Raw genomic sequence first — 17983 nt, forward strand, 5'->3', positions numbered from 1 at the left:
CACATTCAGGTTGAATACCTTATATTCTGTCTGGGTAGCCTCCAACCTGATGGCATGAACATTGATTTCTCGAACTTCCAGCAATGGCCCCCCTCTCACTCTCCTTCACCAGTCCCCATCCCCTTTCCCTCTCTCACCTTATCTCCTTGCCTGCCCATAGCCTCCCTGTGGTGCTCATCCCCTCTTTTCTTTCTTCCATGGCCTTCTATTCTCTCCTGTTGGACCGCACCCCCCCCCTTCTCCAGCCCTGTATCTCTTTCACCAATCAATTTCATCCCTCCCCCTCCCGATTTCACCTATTGTGGTAAACCATATATATATAAATGTTGTAACTGGGTTACCTGTCTGGACACGCCCCTCTGCTGACTGCTCCTGTGGCTCCTCCCACAGTACCCTGAATAAAGGCGATTGCGCCATTGATCCTCCTCCTCAGTGCAGGGGCGGATACTCAGCATGATGGAGGTCACATTTTACTGCTAATAAAAGCCTTTCAGTATTTACTCTACTTCCAGTCTTTTGGAGTTATTGATGGTGCATCGCCTATCACCTTGTGTTTCTCTCTACCCTCCCCCACCTTTTAAATCTATTCCTCATCCTTTTTCCCCTGTCTTGCTGAAGGTTCTTGGCCTGAAATGTCGACTATACTTTTTTCCATAGGTGCTGCCTGGCCTGCTGAGTACCTCCAACATTTTGTGTGTGTTGCTTGTATTTCCAGCATCTGCAGATTTTCTCTTGTTTGTGATTTGAATACCATCTGGGAATCTCGTTCTCGCCTATAGAACCTCCTTTCTGCTCTCCTAATTAGGAATCCCCTGTACCACAGCTTGCCTTTTCTCTCCCTTTCCTTCTGAGTCACAAAGCCAGACTCAGTGCCAGAAACCTGACTGCTGTGATTTTCCTCTGAGGTTATCCGCCAGACAGTATCCAACGTGATATACATGTTGTGAGGGCGATGGCCACAGGTGTTCCTTAACCTGTTTCCCCTTCCTGACTGTCACCCAGGTTCCTGTATCCTGCACCTTGGGTGTAACTACCACTCCATATGTCTTATCTATCATGCCCTTTTGTAAAATCTTTTGTAACTTAGAAATCTTTTTAAAAATCCTCTGTGAGTGCTTGGTAGGGAGGTGGGACCCACCTCGTAAGCAGTAGGTATTGGCAGCTAAACCTCTCTGCAGAGGCTACACTGTTAGGTAAGTTAGTCTTTGAAGAGTAGGTGGATAAAGTATAAACTCCCTGTAGTGAGGTTATCTGTAGATACCTATATCAGATAGGGCTTAATACCTTCTTTTAAGTTTTGGGCTTTGTGGACAGGGAATTTAATACCACCACAAATGTACTTAGCTTCCTGCAGGAAGAGAACACAAAATGCGATCCATACAAATGGCAGTAAAGATGAGAGAATTCAGTTATGTGGAGTAACTATAACTCTGGAGTTATTCTCATAGAAGCATAAAATTATAAATCAAAGGAATGAGCACTTCAGTTCATCTTGTCTGTGCCAACCATAATGCCTGTCTGTGCTAATCTCACTTGTCTGCACTATCCACTGGATAGTTATTCAAATATCTGCACCAATGACCAGTATCTACCTTTGTCGCCTCTTTCTTGCAGCTCATTCCTGATAACCACCTCCCCCTGTGTAAAAAACAACTTCTTCCTCAGATTTCCTTTAAATTCCTCTCCTCTCACTCCACTAGCCCCCCTGGAAGCAAGACTATGACTATCTATTATATATTACTTGTCCAATGTTTATTCTCTGGCTCTTTTTGTTTTTACATCATGTCTAAGATAAGTCCTAGTAGGAATGATCAGCTCAGAGTGGTAGTTTGGTCCCTTACCCCCTCTTCCTTCTCCTTCTCCTTCTCATGCCCTTGCTCCCAACTCCTTCTCAAAGTACTGGTAGCAAAATGGAGTCTGCTCCTGATGGCAGGTTGTCAGGAGCATGTAGCAATCCACATGTGCCTAGACAGCTGCTCTGTTGAGCATGGGAGGGTTCTTCCAGGGCAGGTTAAATGGTGAAGTTATTTTTTTTTTCCTCTATGAGCCAAAGGTCTGCTGTTTCTAGTGACCTCTGTGTGGTGTATGCACCATGCATGACAATGCATTGTGCATTGCAATGATCAGCCAGGGCCACAGTGCAGGGCTACATTTCACTTGGCCAAGATGCAGCTAAAACACAGCTGGAATAACAAATGTCCACAGAGTGAAGACACTATAAGGCTGAATGGGATACTGGGTACTGACTAGCACAGTATGGCTCGTTGAGATCATGTGCCAGCTGGGTGGTGTGCTGCTGCATGTAGGAAAATCCTCATGCTCTCCACTTAAAGATAACTATCTGTACTTCATTCCCTGTAACCAGAGCACTTTCTCCACCAAGGCTACTAGTGTAGCAGGGGAGTGTCTTGCTGCTCTCTACCTCCTCTATTGTTCTATATATCTGTATCTCCCAGGTAAGACTGTGAACATTTCACAATGCCTGTTGCTGTCATAATACTTCCCTTTCCTCTGGGTTCTCTGGTTGCCTCCCACATTTGAAAAGACGTGCGAGTTAGGGTTAGTAAATTGTGGGCGTGCTATGCTGGCTCTGGAAGATTGGCGAAACTTGTTGACTGCCCCCAGCCTATCCTCAGGCTGTGTTGGCTGTTGATGAAAACAATGCATCTTATCATAAAATGACTCATGTGACTCATAAAGGTCATCTTTAATCTTTCAGTGGAGTAAGTTGACTTTAAGTAGGTCATGCTTATTTGAGATCTTATTTCTTAAATCTTTTGTCCCTCCGATGTACAGCATCCAGTGATGTGTGTCATCGGAATCTCTCCACTGAGAGCAGTAGGGAGGTCACAGATCCTGATCTCTGCATCCTTTTCAGGGAGCCACCCTGTTGGAGACTGCTTGGTAAAGGCAATTTAAAGGACATGAATGATTTTATTCACAGAACCTCATGGCACAAGGAAGCTAGTTAGTCCTAGTTGTGTATGCTATCTCTACAAAAAAAGCTACCATTTCCGTTGATGCTGCCTGACCTGCAGATCTCCTCCAGCATCTTGTGTATGTTGCCACAGCCCTTTTCTTTCTTCAAAGCCCTGCAGTTAGATCCTTGTTAATTATATGTCCAACTGATTTTCAGGGGCTATTACTGAATCTCCACTTCATCATGTCCCCAAATACTCTCACCAACTTTTACAGATGTGCCATGGAAAGCATCCTATCCCGAAGTATCCTAACGGGATATGTCAACTAGCCAAGACCACAAGAAATTTCAGTGAATTGTGACCAAGGCCCCGTCTATCATGAAATCCAATCTTCCCTCCATCGACTCTATCTTAACTTCCTTCTGCCTCAGAGAGCAGCCAACATAATCAAAGACTGCTTGCACCCCAGACATTCTCTCTTCTTTTCCTTCAATCGGGCAGAAGATATCAAAGCTTGACAACTCATATCACCAGGCTCAGGAAGAGCTTCCATCCTGCTGTTATAAGACCCTTGAACAGATCTCTGATCTGACAAAGATGTACCCTTGATCTCTCAATCTGCCCTGTCATGATCCTTGCACCTTTTTTGTCTACCTGCGTGCACTCTGTAATTTTAACAGTACATTCTGCCTTCTGTTTGTATGTTCCTTTTGTACTATCTCAATGTACTTACAGTATATATGGAATGATCTGTCTGGGAGAAATGCAAATGCAGGGTTTTCACTGTATTTTCCTACATGTGACAAAAATAAGATAATAAGCATAGACAATCCTGGAAGATGATCTGAACCAGTTCCAAACCTAGATGCCTGGCCTCAGACTACAGTACTTCAAAAGGGGGGCAGTGGACTAGGTTGCCCAGCTCTCATTCAGCAGAGCCAGTCGATTGTAAGTTCAGACACCGTTATCGTTTGGTTTAAAATGTTGTGACGGAGAACAAGTCCCTTTGAAGATTGGGACCATTAACTGCTGGGATGATGGCAATCTCAGATTCCACTGCAGCTCCCAGAGCTCTGGTGGAAGCTTCAACACTGGGCACTTGGCATTGCCTCATATGACACCCACAACGGTGTTGATGGATTTGCTCATCAGCTTCACACTCCAAAATTCATGTTGTGCTCTGTGCAGAGTTGGGGCTACTGGCACGGTGGAGTAGTGGTTAGATTAATGTAATTAGAGCGCCAGTGACCCAGATTCAATTCTCCCATTATCTGTGTAAGGAGTTTTCACATTCTCCCCATAACCATGTGAGTTTCCTCCCACATATTAAACTCGTATGGATTAGTAGATTAATTGGATGTGAAATACTTTTATTATCAAGCCTCTGGCAGGCTTTTTTATTGGCAGTCTTTTCAATGGATCAAGCATACTAATGTGTTCACCCGTCAGGCTATCCCACTGAAACGCTTATCAGAGACCCCAGCAACAGGAACTGAGTGGCTGCGCTCCTCCCCTCCCTTAGCCTTTGCCACAGCAGCACACAAATGGCCAGAGTCCCAGCAGGTCTGTGGTGTGGCAGCTCATGTGACAGGGTGTCTCTGGGATCATTCTGTCTTTCTGCTCCCACACTGCCTCACCTGGTTACAGCTCCTGTGTGCTTGAAAATAACACAGAAAAGGGCAAAGATGTGGTGAGGTGACGTCTGGCAGCAGGAGCTGAGTTGACAATGGGAGCTTAAACCCCGTGTAAGTTATGAGCCCAGACTGGGAAATGGAGTAAGAGAAATATGAGGATAACAAAGAAGGTTAGTATCATGGCTCTTCAACACAGCAATGGCTGTTTCAAAAGTGCTCAACATCATCCCTTTTGTGGGGGTTTAGGCCACGCATGGAGGCAATACTCTTTTTAAGTGTAACTCCTTTCCCCTTTGGCTGTGTGGCGTCAAGTTCTGCAAGAGGAGAGGTAAGTGCATCGGTGAGCGTCCTGCATCCTGGTGTGCCTGCCGTGGCTCAGTGGATGGTGGGTGAGTGTAAGCTGTGTGGTGAGTGTGTAAACTGTGAGTGCGAGACTTATTGTGGTGCTGGATGTGTAAGGGTGTGCTGTAATGTATGAATGTTTGCTTTGAATCCAGATTGTCAGAGATTATTAATCATGGAGTAATGAGGACTGAGCAGCTGTTGAGACAGGTGGTACAGGTGGCAAGATGTGACATTTGTAGATGCATTCACCTACCTTATCCTTTCAGGTAAGGTCACTGAAATTATTGCTGCAGTACATTGAGGTTCTTGGGACCTGACTGCCATTTGACAATGTGTCAGGAGGGGTGAGTATAACACATTCCTGCATCTTCCCAAGTCTTTGGCTAAAATCTCCAGTGCAGCTTTGGAAAATCTTATAGCCAGTTTTTATTTTCCCGAGAATTTAACTATAACATTTTAGACTGGAAATTCAAAGAATGTTTGCCTCATTACTATGTGATTGAAATGGACTTTCCTGGAATGAAATGCTAGAATGACAATTTCTTGAGCATTTCATCTCACACTGGATATCTTTCTGGACTGATAGGTGTCTCCACATCAGAGGGGCTTCACCTGATACAGTTCCCATATGGTTCCTCTTTGGGAGCACTAATGGGAAAACTGGACCATGTTGTAACAAGGAGTGTAACAATGATGGACCCTCCCAGAAGATATTGCATTTAATGCAATGATCCCAGACTTGGGCCTCACAATAGCAATTCATTATTTACATATCTCTATAAACTCACCATCTGTACATTCTGCCCTTCATCCTTTTCAGCCCATCACTAATCTCACTCTCCTAAATTCCCATAAGGTAAAGACATCAAACCTCGTGAATCCACAATCAGTGACACGCACCCCCATCCAGCAATGTGCTAATCTCAAGCCAGTCAAGGCAAGTCCACCCCCTATCTCTTCCACCCCTCTCTTGATGGTTAACACTGACCCAGAGCAGTCCATTGAACACTTATCATCACTCCCACCATCAACCCACCCAGTCCATCCTACACCCAGTGGTGCCTGAAAGAAAACTTGTAAAGTCTCCATGGGTGCCACTGAAACTTTGTCATTGTAGGTTCAAGCATGAACCAAATTTAGGTTCAAGTTCAAGTTTAATTGTCATTGAACCATACACATGAATGCAGCAAAATGAACCAGCGTTCCTCTGGGGTTAACATGCATAGCACAGAAACAACAGTTACATACAGCGCAAAGCACATAATTATTATCACAGAAAACACAGAGCTATAAAAGAAAATAAAATTAAAAACATATATAACCCATTTCCCTGAGTGTCATGGCCTGAAGAGTGATGATGCATGGATGTTGTCCTGAAGCCATATTTCCACAAGGACAGCGTACAGCAGTTTCTCATCTCACTGAGTGCAGCTGTAGTTGAAAGCATTCCAATGTCTTCTGCTGAGCTAACACTGGAGGGCAGCACCAGTTGCAGTGGCCCGACCCAACCCACTATGGAATCAGCAGCACCCAGCCAGTCTGGCATTTCTTTCCTTGGTGGCCACAATGGGTGACCTCGATGTATGAATGAGGCTTGGCCTGTACCACAAATGAAGCTACAATGCTCCCCTGCTGCTGGTCTTGCCAATGAAGCAGTGAATCAGACTCGCAGTGTTCTACATTATCAATGTCTGGCAGGGTTTTTCAATCACAACTAAAACGTCCAAGATAATCAACTGCACTGTCCTCTGTGTACTGTCTCGGATGCCTTCTTTCCTGGGTGGCTGAATCATATAACCATATAACAATTACAGCACAGAAACAGGCCATCTTGACCCTTCTAGTCCATGCCGAAGGCTTACTCTCACCTAATCCCATCGACCCGCACTCAGCCCATAACCCTCCATTCCTCTCCTGTCCATATACCTATCCAATTTTTCTTTAAATGACAATATCGAGTCTGCCTCTACCACTTCTACTGGAAGCTCGTTCCACACAGCTACCACTCTCTGAGTAAAGAAGTTCCCCCTCATGTTATCCCTAAAGTTTTGCCCCCTAACTCTCAACTCATGTCCTCTTGTTTGAATCTTCCCTACTCTCAATGGAAAAAACCTATCCACGTCAACTCCATCTATCCCCTTCATAATTTTAAATACCTCTATCAAGTCCCCTCTCAACCTTCTACGCTCCAAAGAATAAAGACCCAACTTGTTCAACCTCTCTCTGTAACTCAGGTGCTGAAACCCAGGTAACATTCTAGTAAATCTCTATACTCTCTCTATTTTGTTGACATCTTTCCTATAATTCGGTGACCAGAACTGTACATAATACTCCAAATTTGGCCTTACCAATGCCTTGTACAATTTCAACATTACATCCCAACTCCTATACTCAATGCTCTCATTTATAAAGGCCAGCATACCAAAAGCTTTCTTCACCACCCTATCCACATGAGATTCTATCTTCAGGGAACTATGCATCATTATTCCTAGATCCCTCTGTTCTACTGCATTCTTCAATGCCCTACCATTTACCATGTATGTCCTATTTTGATTAGTCCTACCAAAATATAGCACCTCACACTTATCAGCATTAAACTCCATCTGTCATCTTTCAGCCCACTCTTCTAACTGGCCTAAATCTCTCTGCAAGCTTTGAAAACCTGCTTCATTATCCACAACGCCACCTATCTTAGTATCATCTGCATAATTACTAATCCAATTTACCTCCCCATCATCCAGATCATTAATGTATATGACAAACAACATTGGACCCAGTACAGATCCCTGGGACGCACCACTAGTCACCGGCCTCCAACCTGACAAACCGTTATCCACCACTACTCTCTGGCATCTCCCATCTAGCCACTGTGGAATCCATTTTACCACTTCAATGTTAATACCTAACAATTGAACCTTCCTAACTAAACTTCTGTGTGGAACCTTGTCAAAGGCCTTACTGAAGTCCATTTAAGCAACATCCACTGTTTTACCCTTGTCAACTTTCCTCGTAACCTCTTCAAAAAATTCAGTAAGATTTGTCAAACATGACCTTCCATGCACAAATCCATATTGACTGTTCCTAATCAGACCCTGTTTATCTAGATACTTATATATACCATCTCTTAGAATACTTTCCACCACTGACGTCAAACTTATAGGCCGATAATTGCTAGGGTTACTCTTGGAACCCTTTTAAACAATGGAACAACATGAGCAATACGCCAATCCTCCGGCACCATCCTCGTTTCTAATGACATTTGAAATATTTCTGTCAGAGCCCCTGCTATTTCTACACTAACTTCCCTCAAGGTCCTAGGGAATATCCTGTCAGGATCCAGAGACTTATCCACTTTTATACCCTTAAAAGCGCCATTACTTCCTCTTCTTTAATCATTATAGTTTCCATAACTTACCTACTTGTTTCCCTAACCTTACACAATTCAATATCTTTTTCCTTAGTGAATACCGAAGAAAAGAAATTGTTCAAAATCTCACCCATCTCTTTTGGCTCCACACATAGCTGTCCACTCTGATTTTCTAAGGGACAAATTTTATCCCTCACTATCCTTTTTTCATTAATATAACTGTAGAAACCCTTTGGATTTAATTTCACCTTACTTGCCAAAGCAACCTCATATCTTCTTTTAGCTTTTCTAATTTCTTTCTTAAGATTATTTTTACATTCTTTATATTCCTCAAGCACCTCATTTACTCCATGCTGCCTATATTTATTGTAGATATCTCTCTTTTTCTGAACCAAGTTTCCAATATCCCTTGAAAACCATGGCTCTCTCAAACTTCTAACCTTTCTTTTCAACCTAACAGGAACATAAAGATTCTGTATTCTCAAAATGTCACCTTTAAATGACCTCCATTTCTCTAATACACCCTTCCCATAAAACAAATTGTCCCAATCCACTCCTTCTAAATCCTTTCACATCTCCTCAAAGTTAGCCTTTCTCCAATTAGAAATCTCAACCCTGGGTCCAGACCAGACCAGACCAGACCAGACCGAAGCAGGCTGCAACATGGTACACAACAAGTCTAGCTCCACCACTATCCAGCAGCTCAGTAGTGGGATAGACCTGCAGTACTCTATGTTCTTGATAACCAGCAGTATCTTGCAATCATGAAAAAAAAACATAAAGGGCAGACAATCACACCTTTCCCATCATACCGGAACCATTTACTGACATGGTATGTATTGGCCACTTATGGACTGCAACAATCTCCAGGTTCTAATATTAATCTCTTGATGCGTATAAATACATAATTCCATGGAGAAGTCCAATTCCAGGCAATGTAAGTTAAAACTGGTCAGTTTGTAGCCACAGTCAGTTACACTAAACTATTCAAGAAGTAGTGTTTGCCTGTTGTGCTCTACCTTTGAAATCCACTAACTCAAAGTCACTAGGACATCTATTTTAGCAATGTTAAGTGAGAAATAAATATTGGTTAGGATGGCATCTATTGCTCCTCAGCTTAAGATGCTTTCACAGGACCTACCTCGTATCCCAGACAGCATGCAGGGTATTTGTTTAAGACTTCCCTCCAAACACAGTATCCCCCATAACAGAACACTCTCTGCATACTCTGTTAGATTGCCAGTTTAAATGCTGGAATGGGGATAAATCCCAGAAGCTTTGGATTTAGCGGCAAGGACTTCACTATCTGAGCAATGCCTGCCTCAGCAAGTTACTTATATAGACCATAGAACAGTACAGCACAGAAACAGGCCCTTCAGCCCAAAATATTATGATGAACTATTTAGTGATACCTAATCTCTTCTGTCTGCACAACGTCCATATCCCTCCATTCTCTGTGTCTTCATGTGCTGATCAGTCTTTTAAACCCCTCTATCATATCTGCCCCCACTACCACACTGGCAGTCCACTCCAGGCACCTACTATCAGTATAAAAAAGTCTTGACCCACACACCTCCTTTTAAATTTTCTCCTCTCACATTAAAGCATATCCTCTAGTGTTATGCTCTTCAACCCAAGCTATCTACTCTATCGTTGTCTCTCATAATTTTATGAACTTCCATCAGGCCTCTCCTCAGCCGCCTGAGTACTTAGAGCACATGCCCTCTAGGTATATGCACATACCTAGGCAGCATCCTGGTAAACCTCTTATGAACCTCCTCCATAGCCTTCACATCCTTCCTAGAATGGGGTAATCAGAGTCAGAAAGGGGTGGTCTAACCATTGTTTTATAAAGCTGCAACATAGCTTCCTGTTCCTTGAACTCAAGCATGACATTCTCATAGCAGTTTTAAACAGATTGCTTGTTGGAAGGCATGTCATTGGTATAAATAATACAATGGATCTAGAAGTAGTTGAGTGTTAAATTAATTACTTACGTTATGAAAAATGGAAACTGCAGTCAAATTCTCCAAGCTTTTAAGAATATGTTAAATAGGATGTGAACATCTCTGACAAGATCAGAATCTATTGCCCAATTTAATTACTCCCCAAAAGGTGGTGGTTAGCCACTTTCCTGAATAACTGCTGTTTTCCTCATGAATGTAGTGCTATAGGGAAAGGAGCTCGGAGATGTAGACCCAGAAGCAATGAAGAAACAGTGATATATCTGCAAGTCAAGATGAAATGGGAAAAGACAGTAAAGGATTTACACTGACTAATGAGGCACAGTAAAATTTTCAGAAATGGCTCACATTTTATATTTGTTGCTTCTCCAGTGTAAACCACTGCCTTACATGTCAGAAGCAGAAAACTAACTCACTGAGACACAATCATGCCACTAGTCACCAGGACTGGTGTGGTGGTGGGGAAAGAGGGAAGGTTTATAACCTAGCTGCAAAGTGAACCCTCCAGTTAGCCATACTCTTTGTGTTGACAGCTCTGGTCACACATACTGATAATGGCCCCATTGGATGGAAAAACGATTAAATTAGTCTGCGATGATAACACTAAAAATGCAGGCTAAATTAAATCAGATCAATTTTCTTTTGTTTCCAGTTTGCTCAGAGAAAGTATGGTCTAACACTTCCAAAATTAGATTTACCATACATGAAGATTGTACAATGCAATTACCTGCAAAATGAAGTAAATGGAAACACGTTCTTCAACTGGTTTTGAAATATTGCTTTAAATGTAGATGAATTCAATAGCATATCGAATTATTGCTTCCATTCGTATAAAATGACCATTGCGGTTATGATTCTTGGAAAACTTAGAATCAATGAAGGCGTGAACTCTAATTCTTTCATTAAAAGAATGATTTCCATAATAACAGAAGAGCCTGAGTGCAGATAAGCTATTTTGTAATAACAAATATATTATCCACGCACTTTTCAAATTTCATTGCCTCAAATGAATGAGGTTTGAAGTGCTCAGAAGATGTTCAGCTCAATTTGTTTTGAATGTTTCAGTTTCAAATATCCACTATTATCACTTTAAACCAAAGTTATTACCTAAAAAAGTGGAAAAATGTGCTTATTGCCAACTTTACCTGGAAAAAAAGAATCAAGGGAATGATTGAAATATATTTCTCTACCTGTTGATTAAAATCTAATTCATCCGCCAATTAAGCACCCACTTACTTAGAAAGGAAGCACAGATACACGTCTTCCCTCAGAATTGTCACAAGAAATGCTCTGAGCCAATTAATAGATATAAATAATTAAAGAAAATAACCTTTGGTCATTAGTTGGACAATAAAGGATTAAAATTAGTAATATAACTCTAAAGGTTGGTATTTGTTAAATAAATAGCATTTTTATTCTATAAGTGCTGCTGTAATATAGAATACTAGAAAGAGATGGATTTTCTAGCAACATCACCGCATGAGAAATGCCATCTCAAAAATCTAGGGTGAAGTTCATTTATATATTGCATGTGCTTGTATTAGTATTAGAACTACTATTTCAGAGATTGCAGTGTGGTTCCTTATTGCTTCATCAGGGGTTTTCCAGCCGGCTTGTTACCTTCACTATCTTGAGGCTAAACAAGCTACATTGCTTACAGTTGCTTGTGAGAAAGCCCGGTTTCAAACACCAATTGATCACTCCTTGCATGAATATGGCAAAGTGTGATCTATCAGTTTGCTGATTAAGTAAAGCCAGTTAGACAAGTAGACTTCGGGGAGGACACAGACTCCACAAAGGGATTGGGGCAGGAAGGAGCCAGATGAACAGTAATATGAGAAAATGCGAATCTGTTCAAATTGGTGGAAAGAAAGTGGGACAGAAACTTTGGATGGTATGATGCCATCTATTTCAATGCCACATGAATGAACATCAATGTATTCCTGAGTGGAAGGCTGCCATTGTGATTTGGAAGCTCTCTTGGCAAATCCTGTGGAGAACTAAAGGAGCCTTGATCAACATCAGAGATGTACACAAAGGGACCAGTTCAATCTAGCTCTAACCCTATCATCACAGCAGCAACCTAGCAGTAACACTAGCCTTTGTGCTGGCTGGTCTCAGAACAAGTCTGAGGCCCTCCCACAGTACCTCAAGTAGAAAATAAACCTCAGGGAGCACCAGCTAAAACAACCCCTCCCCTGACCCACCCCCTTGCGTGCAGACTGTATTCTGTTTTTGCACAGCTTCCAAATGTCTTAGATGGTTTGCCATATTTTAAAACACTTGGAAAAAATGTATCTTATGCAGCTGCATTCAAAACACATTAAACTGCCATTTATTGATTACGTGTATAAATATCTAGTCAAATAAAGGAAATTAAGTAAACAAATTACCTGAACGAACATTGACTAAGATCAGCCTTCCAATACAAATAATTGGTCTGAGCTAGGTGCACCAGATACAGTCATGAAGTTGTATAATACAGAAACAGGCCATTTGTTCCACCATGTCCATACTAACCCCTGTGCCCATCTACATTTGTGCATTGGCATAAGGCTGAGGAGCCAGATATGAAGTGTATTCATCTCATCGGCTCAGTGATGGCTGGAATCCTCCTGGTCTCTCTAGATTGGGTGCAGTGATGCCTGACTTTGTGAACTGAAGTTCTGAATGGTTTTGCACAATTAGTTTTTTTTCTCTCCCTCTGCACTGGGTGTTTGATGGTCTTCTTATGTTTTTACTGGCTTCTACTTGGTTTCTTTTTTCTTATGGTTGTGTATAAGTAGACAAATCCCAAGCTTATATTAAGCATACATACTTTAAAAGCAAATGTACTTTACATTTTGAACTTTGATAAATCTTGGGACTGAGTGGGATTTAATACAGACAAATACATTACATCTGCCCTCCAACATGTCCTTTACCTCTGCATTCCACTGCACAGTTATGGATTGCCAGGATGCATTGGTGAGCTGCTGTTTATGTAAGTAACAATGCCATGATTTCCAGTCTAACCTTCTTTTTGTGGGCATTGACAAGAGAAATTTGTTACCAGGTTCAGATATGGCCCAAGTACGGAGTGGAAGACAGTAAAGCAGGTCGATAGTTCACAAACTTCATTGCAAGAAGTGTTAAGGGGAAAATAAACAATAAACGCTAGGCCAAATCAGGCCGTTAACTAAAACTCTGAAATGGGAAACAAAGCCGACACTGCAGCTGAAAACATTAAATGAACACTGCTAGTCTTCAAAGTCAGTTGACTCAAAAGTCCAGTTTCTCAGAGAAGGCCGAAAGCAAACAGGCAGCGAAGCATTGCTGTGCTCTGTCCAAGTCTCAACAAGCACTACGACGACAAGTTAAATACTATCACGATTAGATAATAATTAGCTGACACATACAAATTCACAAGTGCAATTGCCATAACTACTGCACTGCTGAATCTGTGGTTGTGACAAAATTAGGCCACGTTATTCCAAAGGCCAGCCATTACTGGATACTCACATATAGTGAGACTCTCTATCAGTGCTCCTAACTCCACAGCGATGCAATTTAAATAGAAACTCCCTGAGTAGATGCCCAACATCTGAGTAGACCTTAGAAGTCTGCACAGATTTGGCTCTATGGCTGCACATAACAGAGTATCCTGAATGCTTGCATCATGACCTGGTATGGAAACACCAATGCCCAAGGGTGGAAAAGCCTAGAAAAAATGATGGATATAGCACAATCCATCACAAAAAAGGCCTCCCCACCACTGAGCACATCTACAAGAGACACTTGCACAAGAAAGTGGCATCTGTCACCAAGGACCCTCACAGTTCAGGCCATGTTCACTTCTCACTACTGCCATCAGAAAGGAGGTACTGGAGCCTTAGACCCCACACCACCAGGTTCAGAAACAGTTATTACCCTGCAGTCATCAAGCTCCTGAACCAGTGTGGATAGGTCCACTCACCTCAACTCTGAACTGATTTCACAACCTAAGAACTCATGTTCTCAGTATTATTTATTTACTTTTCTGAGTTTGCATAGTTTTCCTTCTTTTGTACATTGGTTTTTTGCCAGTCTTTGTGTGTAGCTTTTCATTAATTCTGTTGTATTTATTTGTTCCACTGTGAGTACAGTACTGTGAAAATGAATCTCAAGATAATACATATATGTTGACATAAACTTTGATAATAAATTTACTTTGACCTTTGACCTAGTGAGGTCCCCTTCCCACTTCACATTCAGGAACCACATTTTTCTCCAAAGCTGCTGACCCCCAGTCCATTTCAATCTCACCGCACTCACCCAAACTCCTCATCAATAATACAAACCATATCCTACCCCATTCCCACTGCTCAGGGCCATATTTCATGACCTGACTCCCCTCATTTTGCCCTTGCCAAAGGCCAGTTCTGTAGCACCAAATGAGAGATGTTGAATTCTCAAACAGTGAGTCAGTGATGCATTTCAACTGCCAATCATGTTCTAGCTTACCTTGAAAACAGAGAGAAATTGTTAAATACTGAGGAGCAGAGGAAACTGAGAGTACAGGGACATGACACAGCTGGATTCTAAGCAATTATAAAGTTGAGTGGTAACACAACCACGACTGGAGGAAGAAGGCAGTACCAAGTTCTTACTGCAATACTATCCTGCTTTGCTGGACCCAAAGCTGAAAAAGTTAGGTGTGTGTCATCTTCCCAGAGGAAAGATATAATAGCTGGGGACAAAACAGCTTGGATTCAAGTGATTGGTTCCTGGGCTGTGGGGGAAGTGATACTCAAGAAAACCAGTCAGAGTATACAGGGAGGCAATCTCAGCGAACTATATGAAGTCAAGGATGTGAGGCTGGGGCCGGCTGTTTCTTGGGTCCTGGCACACTTGAACATTGTCATTATTTTGGACTGAGATGAGGAAAAGTGTTTTACGTTCAAATATTGCAGATCCGTGGTACCCTTTTTAACAGAGGGCTCTGAATACCCCATCTCTGAGTCCAGTTTGGGCTGAACTATGAAGCATCAAGGGAAATAGGGATGAAGCTGGAACAAAGAGTTTTGGTGGAGGATCAATCATGATTTTTCTTCGTTTCTGGTCGCCCCATTACAGGAAGGTGTAGACAAGATGCAGACGGGTTTACCAATGTGCTGCCTGGATTAGAAGGTATGAGCTTTAAGAAGAGGCTGGACAAATTTGCAAACACGAGGAAATCGGCAGATGCTGGAATTTCAAGCAACATACGTAAAAGTTGCTGGTGAACACAGCGGGCCAGGCAGCACCCTTTTTCACGCACATCTGCTCTCACTCCATCCTCCCGCCACCCCATTAAGAATAGGGTTCCCCTTGTCCTCACCTACCACCCCACCAGCCTCAGGGTCCAACATATTATTCTCCGTAACTTCCGCCACTTCCAATGGGATCCCACCACTAATCACATCTTTCCCTCCCCCCCCCGCTTTCTGAAGGGATCGCTCCCTACACGACTCCCTTGTCCATCCCTCCCCAACGATCTCCCTTCTGGCACTTATCCTTGTAAGCAGAACAAGTGCGACACATGCCCTTACACTTTCTCCCTCACTACCATTCAGGGCCCCAGACAGTCCTTCCAGGTGAGGCGACACTTCACCTGTGAGTCGGCTGGGGTGATATACTGCGTCCGGTGCTCCCGATGCGGCCTTCTATATATTGGTGAGACCTGACGCAGACTGGGAGATCATTTCGCTGAACACCTACGCTCTGTCCACCAGAGAAAGCAGGATCTCCCAGTGGCCACACATTTTAATTCCACGTTCCATTCCCGTTCTGATATGTCTATCCACGGCCTCCTCTACTGTAAAGATGAAGCCACACTCAGGTTGGAGGAACAACACCTTATATTCCGTCTGGGTAGCCTCCAACCTGATGGCATGAACATTGACTTCCCAAACTTCCGTTAATGCCTCACCTCCCCCTCATATCCCATCTGTTATTTATTTATATACACACATTCTTTCTCTCTCTCTCCTTTTTCTCCCTCTGTCCTGCTCACTATTCCCCTTGCCCATCTTCTGGGCTTCCCCCCTCCCCCTTTCTTTCTCCCTAGGACTCCTGTCCAATGATCCTCTCATATCCCTTTTTCCGATCAACTGTTGAGCTCTTGGCTCCATCCCTCCCCCTCCTGTCTTCTCCTATCATTTTGGATTTCCCCTCCCACTTTCAAATCTCTTACTAGCTCTTCTTTCAGTTAGTCCTGACGAAGGGTCTCGGCCCGAAACGTCAACTGTACCTCTTCCTAGAGATGCTGCCTGGTTCACTGGACAAACTTGTGTTGTTTTCTCTGGAGTGTCAGAGGCTAGGGGGAGACCTTATTGAAGTTTTTGAGATTATGAGATACACTGGTAATGTAGACAATCGGAATCCCTGTTCCCAGGATGGAAGTATCACATACTTGAGTATCTACATTTAAGATGAGATGGGGAAATTTTAAAGGAGACATGTGAGGCAAGTTTTTTTTACAGAAGGATTGGTGGGGGCCTGGAACAGGCTGTCACGGGTTTGGTGAATGCAGATGTGATTGTGGCATTGAAGAGACGATTAGACAGGTGCATGAATATGCTGGGATTGGAGGGATATAGATCATGTACAGCAAAAAGAGATTGAGTTTAATTAGGCATTGTTGTTGGTGCAGACATTGTGGGCTGAATGACCCTTCCTGTCCTGTGCTGTTCTATGTGCCCTGCCTCAGATGTCTGCATTGTCAATTTTTCCCAGACAAATAGAACAATTTGCAACGATCTGGCCAGAAAAGCCTGAAGCATTGTAATACCAATACCTTCCTTGATTGATTAAATTACTCAACTTGGCAAGGCAGAAAAAGAACAAAGAGGTAACACTGGAAAGTTGTATCCAAAAGCAGTGAAAGATCCGAAGGGAAGGATGATGGACTGCTCCATTACAAGAATAAAACACAGTGCCAGCCTCAAGAGTGAATTGTTTGTGGGCCACAGGGAAGCAATGGCAGTGTTTAAGCATCGACATGGGGTCATAGATTTTTGGAACCATCTTTGTTTGCAACAGAGGCATAATGAACAAAGAATGTGAGTGGAATATTTCTGAGCATTTTGAGCATTTCTACAACTCTCACTTCCATTTGGCTTGTGGAAGCTTCCATTAGTGGGATCCTTGTTGTGATATAAAAATGGAAAGGGTATAGTAAGATTAATGCCTGTGTTTTAATGGGAAGCCAGAGGAGAAAAATAAATAAAAGGATGCCAGTTACATTTGGCTGGGCCCAGGTGCTACCCTCCAAAGTTCTTTCTCTTGCCACAGTTATGAAAGATAAAACTGAAGCGTGACAAATGGCAATACCACCCTGAGCAGCTATAGAGCTCGTGGTGGATGGGACGGAATGAATGAATACAAAATGCAGATGGATGAAGGAAGGGATACTTCCAGGATGAGGGTTCTGCCGGCTCAACAGAGGCCTAACGCACTGACGGAATCACCAAGTAGGATCACCAGCTTCCTGCTTCATGATGAGTTTGAGGAGATTTGGTATGCCACCAAATTTCTCTCGATTTGCGGTGGAGAGCATTCCGACTACCTTCTCCACTACCTGCTACGGAGGCACCAATGCACAAGACAATGCAGAGGGTTGTAGACTCAGTCAAGGTTGGGAGTGAACCTAGGGTAGCAGTTCTACTAGCTCTACCATTGTGCCACTCCAATTTGCCTGTTCATAGGCCTTCCACAGGTAAGAACAAAAGATTCCTAGGTGCAGCTTCTATA

The sequence above is a fragment of the Mobula hypostoma genome, chromosome 6 (genome assembly GCF_963921235.1).
Source record: "Mobula hypostoma chromosome 6, sMobHyp1.1, whole genome shotgun sequence".
Taxonomy (NCBI): domain Eukaryota; kingdom Metazoa; phylum Chordata; class Chondrichthyes; order Myliobatiformes; family Myliobatidae; genus Mobula; species Mobula hypostoma.